Raw genomic sequence first — 6,000 nt, 5'->3', positions numbered from 1 at the left:
AAAAAAAAAAAAAAAAAATCAGCTATGAGAAGTCAGCCTTAAAAACAATCTACTTATTTGTCTGAGGTGCAATGTTGCCCCAGGCAAAGTCAGCGGGGCCTTTGTATCATCTTCTCTAGCCAGAACTCATCAGAATCCATCCTTTARTTATAATTTGAATTTATAGTGATTTATAGTCACCATTAAAGTATTGTTTTGAAGGCGAAACATCAGGGATTTAAAGCCCAGAAGACATACTGGCATCTTTCTATCTCTGGTAAAATTAAAGAAGAAAAAGGCTTTCATAGGTTTGAAATAACAGTGAAACATGGTGCTTGAGAAGGCTGAATCCTGTGGGTTTTTTGTTGGTACCAGTTACAGGTTGATTAGTTAAATGTCAGAGGAGGCAAACACTGTTGAGGTAAAGCTCAGCTAGCCCAAAGGAAAATCTGCATCTGTAACTTGAAGAATAAAGCCAAGACTRCAGATGGTGCATTTTGTATTGATGGCTTTTCATTTCACTCTTCCCATGCACTTTTTTCCACACTTGTGGTTGATTGAGCTGAGCTGGCAAAATTTTATAAGTAGTGACCAAGGCCTTTTCAGTCCCTAGCCATCRATACAATATCCTGTCCTTGCAGCCAAGTTAAAATTTTTCAGTGGGAAAATGTCCATAACAGAACCATGGTGGGTTTTAACACAACAGACCCTGCCAGGCTGATTGGAGTTTAATTGCAATCACCATTTGCAGCCAGAGCTTTGATTCTTGGCTTGCACCTTTGTCAAATGCAGTCACTGAAATGATAGGGCTTATTTGCTGGCCACTCATGGCTGAATTGAAAGACATCCACAGTAACAGCTGAAATTAGAGTGTGTGTGACCGATTTCTCAGGCAGGAGCTGGCTGAGCAGTCCATGGTAAGTGGGGCAACTCTTGACAGCCACACTGAAATACTGATGAACAGCAGCTCTCGTTGTCAGTACTGACAAGGATCCGACACTCCCTTCACTGAGCAAATTCATGCTGTATGAGAAATCAGTTTCGCTCACACAAATAAATTAAAATTAAATTAAAATGAAATGAAATTAAATTTCAAAATACGGTCACTTAGGAAAGGAGGGCAGTTGTATTTTTTGTGATGCACTTGTGAGGAGTGATCCTGTGGTTTGCCCTTTATTTTTGAATGCTCCCTAACATTTGGACAGCTATCATCTCTGCCAGGGGTAACAGTTTGGTTTTGAACAAAATCCCAAACAGTATCAGTTAGTTACCACACTAAATTTTTACTTCTACTCCCTCACATGTAGAATTTACCTGGAAATTGCCCTGCCCTGTGGCACAGATTTGTGGCAACTTTAGGGTCCAAAATGTTCTGGGGTCATGTTTCTTCCCATGCTGGTCAGGAGGTCTGTAATGTTAAAACCTGGTGGTAATTTTGGGTCATTAACAGTGATTCTTCTGAAGAATCTTGTGTTGCTGGTTTCCCTGGAGTGAAGCAGAGAGGTGGGCCAGCAGTGCCTGCCTGAGAAAACTGTAATGTGATTCTGAAATTCTGCTTCTGGGAAATTCCTGGTTTAGGGGATGTATCAATACTTGATGACAAATGAATTCTTCATTTGCTTTATCTGCCAAAGAATGCACTGATTGCTCAGCTGGAGAAAGGAATATGTTTAATTACAGTCTCCTGGAATTTCTGTACTGCAGCGTCATGGGTTGGTTTTTTTTTTTTTTTAGGCATTCTCTTCTTCTCCTGAACCTCTGTGTAGTGTAGAATATACTGAATATTAGATGAAAGCAAGATAAATGTACTTCACAAATTAAAAAATATATAGTTTATATGTTGTGCTTGCATTGATGGAGCAGCTGAGTTTTAATCATCCAAGTTAAGTCAGTTTAAGTAAAAAAGGRAGTGGAGTTTACTCTGAAATGGCCTTCTCAAATCCTAAAGATTAGCACTATGATGTGGGTTTATTATCCTGGCTGATCAGATTATCACTGGTTATGGCAAAGTGGAAGTTTTTTTTTAATCTGCAGGTATAGAAATGTCAGAGCAGGTTGTCCAAGCAAAACACTACTTTCATAATTGTAAGGACCTCATTTTTTGAGAGCTAATTAGCTATTATTGCAGTCTGTTGATAATATCTGTCTGAAATTGGTGGGTGTTCTGCCAATTGATGGCAGCTATTTAAAGGACACAGACACCAATGGAAAGAATGGTCTTACTTTACTACGAACGTTAAGGCAACACAAAAGGAAAAGGATACATTCAATAAAACTCTGCATGCGCTTGACTTTAGCAACAAGCAAAAATAAGCAAGGTAGTGCACCTAATCATTACTATACCAGAGAAAGGATAGTGCACCTAATCATTACTATACCAGAGAAAGGATAGTGCACCTAATCATTACTATACCAGAGAAAGGATAGTGATTGAGAAAGATCCATCAGCAATTGCCTAAATCCTTTACCATCATCCACAGTCTGCAGTCAGTGGGGAGCCCCATTTTGCAGTGAGGACCTGGAGAACCCTTCCTGGCAATTGGGAAAATCCTACATGACATGTCTGCCTGTTAGTGMGGTCTCCAAATTCACCCTGAACGTGGGTCCAGCTTTTACAGGCTCAAATCAGCAAGTCAAAGTGATTTGATAATATTTTTAGCACAGAAACTCCTGGATCTGATGGCKCACTTCCCGACCAGCAGGGGCCAGGCCTTGACTGGGAGGGGATACCCTACAGACAAGACTCTATTCATGTCAGTTGGGAAAATGTCTTAAAATTACACTTTTCTTGCAGATAGGTGCACAAGGTTATGTGAAAGTTTCTAAAGCAGCCAGTTTGGTGTTAAACAGTTAGCATTAAGTGTCTCGTTCATCTGTTTTTAGCTAAATAATACTGATGGTGTCAGTCACATAATGCCCAGGATCCAWCTTGTAARTCAACTCTGSCTRAGGCCTGCTGCTCAGGCCTAAGCTCATCAGTGGGATTTCTCATAAAATTAGAGCAGTGCAATGTTCAGCTTTGTCCATGAGAATTGTTTCTCTGGTGTGACCATGTTTGCWTCTTGTGTTTTTGTACCACATCCCTCATGTTGGTTTTGTTTGTGTGTTATCTCCCACATGCTGCTAAGAGGTTGCTTTCCCTGGGCCCTGGTGCTCGGGACAGTTCATGGCTCTGCAGCCTCCAAGCTGAGAGGGATTTCTCCAGTTGTKCAGCTCTCTGCTGACCTGCTTGTGTTTGTGCTCCTGAACCCATTGCAAAATGCAAAATGCACTGACTTTGCCTAATGCTCTCACTTAAACTGAACCTCTGAGTTTGCCTAAAGTAAATGGTAACAGAACGAAGCTATACCCGTGGAGCAAAGGTGGGAATATAAAGGGATTATTTAGTTCTCTCAAGCACAGGAAAGATGAACTTTAAAATACATGYTTTACCTGAAGTCACATCCTTGCAGAGTGGGTATGAAATGCCACAAAACAAAAGCAAGAGTGGTTTAGACCCAGGATGAGCTAAGCCGAAAARGACAGCTATATATTTCTAGTTAAATTTAGCAGTGTGTTAGAGCTGGTAGTAATGACTGTGCAAAATGCAAGGCATGAAGAACTGTACTCAGAATGTGATGCATGTGAATACCACTGTGTATCTATGTGTATGGTGTATGTATGCATATATATTTATATACACATGTATATGATTTTCCTAGTAGTGTTCTATTTATTGACCAGCTATTTACAAAAATAATCTTTAAATTATGAAGTTGTTTATATTGGGGTTAGAAGTCACATARTTCTTAATTCTGTGCTGCACCAGTTTATCCACTCTGGGATTGTTTACTGCATTAATCGTCACCTCAAAGGGGMTCTTCGAGACCAGGGCAGGCAGTGAAATTGCACCCCTCATTTGAAGCCCTAAAGAAAGAATTCACAGTATTTCTAAATGATTCATTTAAGACTTTCCTGGGCCTTCCAAGGCATCTGCTCTCCAAAGCTGATCACAGTCGATCATGCAGCATATTTTAAACCTTTTTCTGTCACCTCTTTGATGCTGGGACACAGAGCTGCTTGCACTTCTGTGCCCATGGAAACTCTCTTACCTTCTTTAGAGATACACTTATCTCTTGATGTTAGTGCCAATTAATTTCTCTCCCTGAAGGAAATACAAAACGGAAAAGCRTGAGAAGAAATATTTGAGTCAGAGATGAGGTAGAACAGCACTAATTATTGTGCTTATTTTACTTCTGTGTGTGTTRTTATGGGTTTATTAGTGGATAACAAACTCTTGAAACATATTGTAGAATAGCAGTTTTACAGTACTACTCTTTTATTCATCTTTTGTTGCAGAGCTGACTTTTTTTTGCAAGGACCTGACTTTTTTCAACCAGTTTGTATCACCTGTGAAGAATTTTCATGTTGACTCTTGGAAACCTGCTGCAGAGTCTTCCCTGTTTACTGTTCAGTCCCGTTTTCTTCTTCCTTTAGCAGGTAAGCACATGTTTCTGTAACACTAATCGCGACTGGAAAATGTTTCCAAATTCAGACACCTGGAGAGTTCATTTTGTTGGACACAGTGGGGTTAACATATCTTCTCCAAAATATCTTTATTTTTTGCCACAGGAAAATACCTGAATAATAGTGCAGTACTTTGGAGTCTTTAGCATCAGTGCATGTCARTCTGCATCTATGTAGCTTTCTTGCAGCTTAAAAAATGCTATGCATGAACTTTCAGCTGGGAATCTATTTACAGCTGAATCAGGATTGTGAGCAAGCAATACAGAAAATTGCTKGAATTGTTGCTATCTGAGAGGAGCCTCTAAATAACTTTATGTCCTTGAGGAAAAAAGTGCTGAAGAGGAGAGCCAGAATGGGTGATGGAAAAGCTGGGGTGTCACCACCACAGCACCCTCAAGCTGAACAAGAGTGTTCAGTTGCTTTTTGTTAAGATCACAGTGAGGGCTACAGAAACAGTTTAAGGTGTCCTGGCTGGCTGTGCATAAAGCAATGGGGGATTCTCAAATGACCCTTATATGAGTGATATGTATATGGGTGTGGCAAGAAGGGACACTGARCAGCTGAGCTGTAGGAATGTCTCACATAGCTACAGCTTTTCTGCAGAGGGGCCTGGCTAAAACATCACTGTTCATTGTTAGAATTGGATTTGTGTTYGAGATTCAAGGTTTTTAGGATAAGAGCTTTTTTAATGATTTCTTGCAATCACTTTCATTAATTGCTAGTCATCAAAGGAGAGTGTGCATGGTGGTGTGCAAGTGCGTTTATGTGAAAGGAAAGTAAGTGTGCTTGCTCTGTCTTTTGTGTTGTTCTGTTTTCCTTTTAACATTATCATCACATGTAGGAACTGTTGTTTTTTTCAAAACAACTTAGAAATTTTCTCAGAAAACAGTTGTCAGTTTCCTCCTCCAAAAGAATTTTCTTTCTSAATGTATAAAGATTTATTTACTTTATCACTAAGCTGCAGAATCTAACCTCTGTTGTGGCTTCAGCTTTTTTCCTGTGTTTTTTTAAGGAAAGAGGTCTTTTTTAAAGTGTTGGTTCATGAAGACTTTTATTTCAATTCAGTTGGTTGTAATGCATGCTTTCTTTCTAATCTGTATGGAGCGGGAATCCTGGAAATTCTTGTTCTATRCTGCCTTATTGCATTGTAGCTGGATTTCCTACAGTGTTACTTGGTCTGATCCCAGGCTGCAGGAGTAAATGGTCCCCTCCAAAATGCAGTTTGCTGGMGCCTTACATTGCTCTAATCATAGTCACAGTGTTGGGTTGGAAAGGACCTTGAAAATCATCTTGWTCCAATCCCCCTGCCATAGGCAGGGACATCTTCCACTAGAGCAGGGTGCTCCAAGCCCCATCCAGCCTGGCCTTGAACAATCCTAAGGATGCAAGGCTAAAACCTGCAGCAGAACTTACCTTGTTCTGTAAACTGGACATGGATGTTTCAAAGTGAAAGAAAAATGAGACCACTCATGTTTACTTGTACTGCATTTTTCCCTTAGGATTTCCAGAGGGCTG

At 40.0% G+C, this 6,000-nt stretch overlaps 1 protein-coding gene across 1 annotated transcript in view; it reads left to right on the top strand.

Annotated features, from left to right (window-relative positions):
- Positions 1-6,000, top strand: part of PRR5 (proline rich 5) — a 63,394-nt gene that overhangs the window by 15,463 nt on the left and 41,931 nt on the right. Inside the window, exon 2 of the mRNA XM_057381067.1 lies at positions 4,318-4,458. The gene's annotated coding sequence lies outside the window, so the exon portion shown is untranslated. The remainder of the gene's footprint in view (positions 1-4,317; positions 4,459-6,000) is intronic.

This window comes from Malurus melanocephalus, unplaced genomic scaffold, assembly GCF_030028575.1.
Source record: "Malurus melanocephalus ecotype Western Australia unplaced genomic scaffold, MMel_1.1 scaffold_490, whole genome shotgun sequence".
Classification (NCBI taxonomy): domain Eukaryota; kingdom Metazoa; phylum Chordata; class Aves; order Passeriformes; family Maluridae; genus Malurus; species Malurus melanocephalus.
This window is presented reverse-complemented; position numbering and strand designations above follow the sequence as displayed.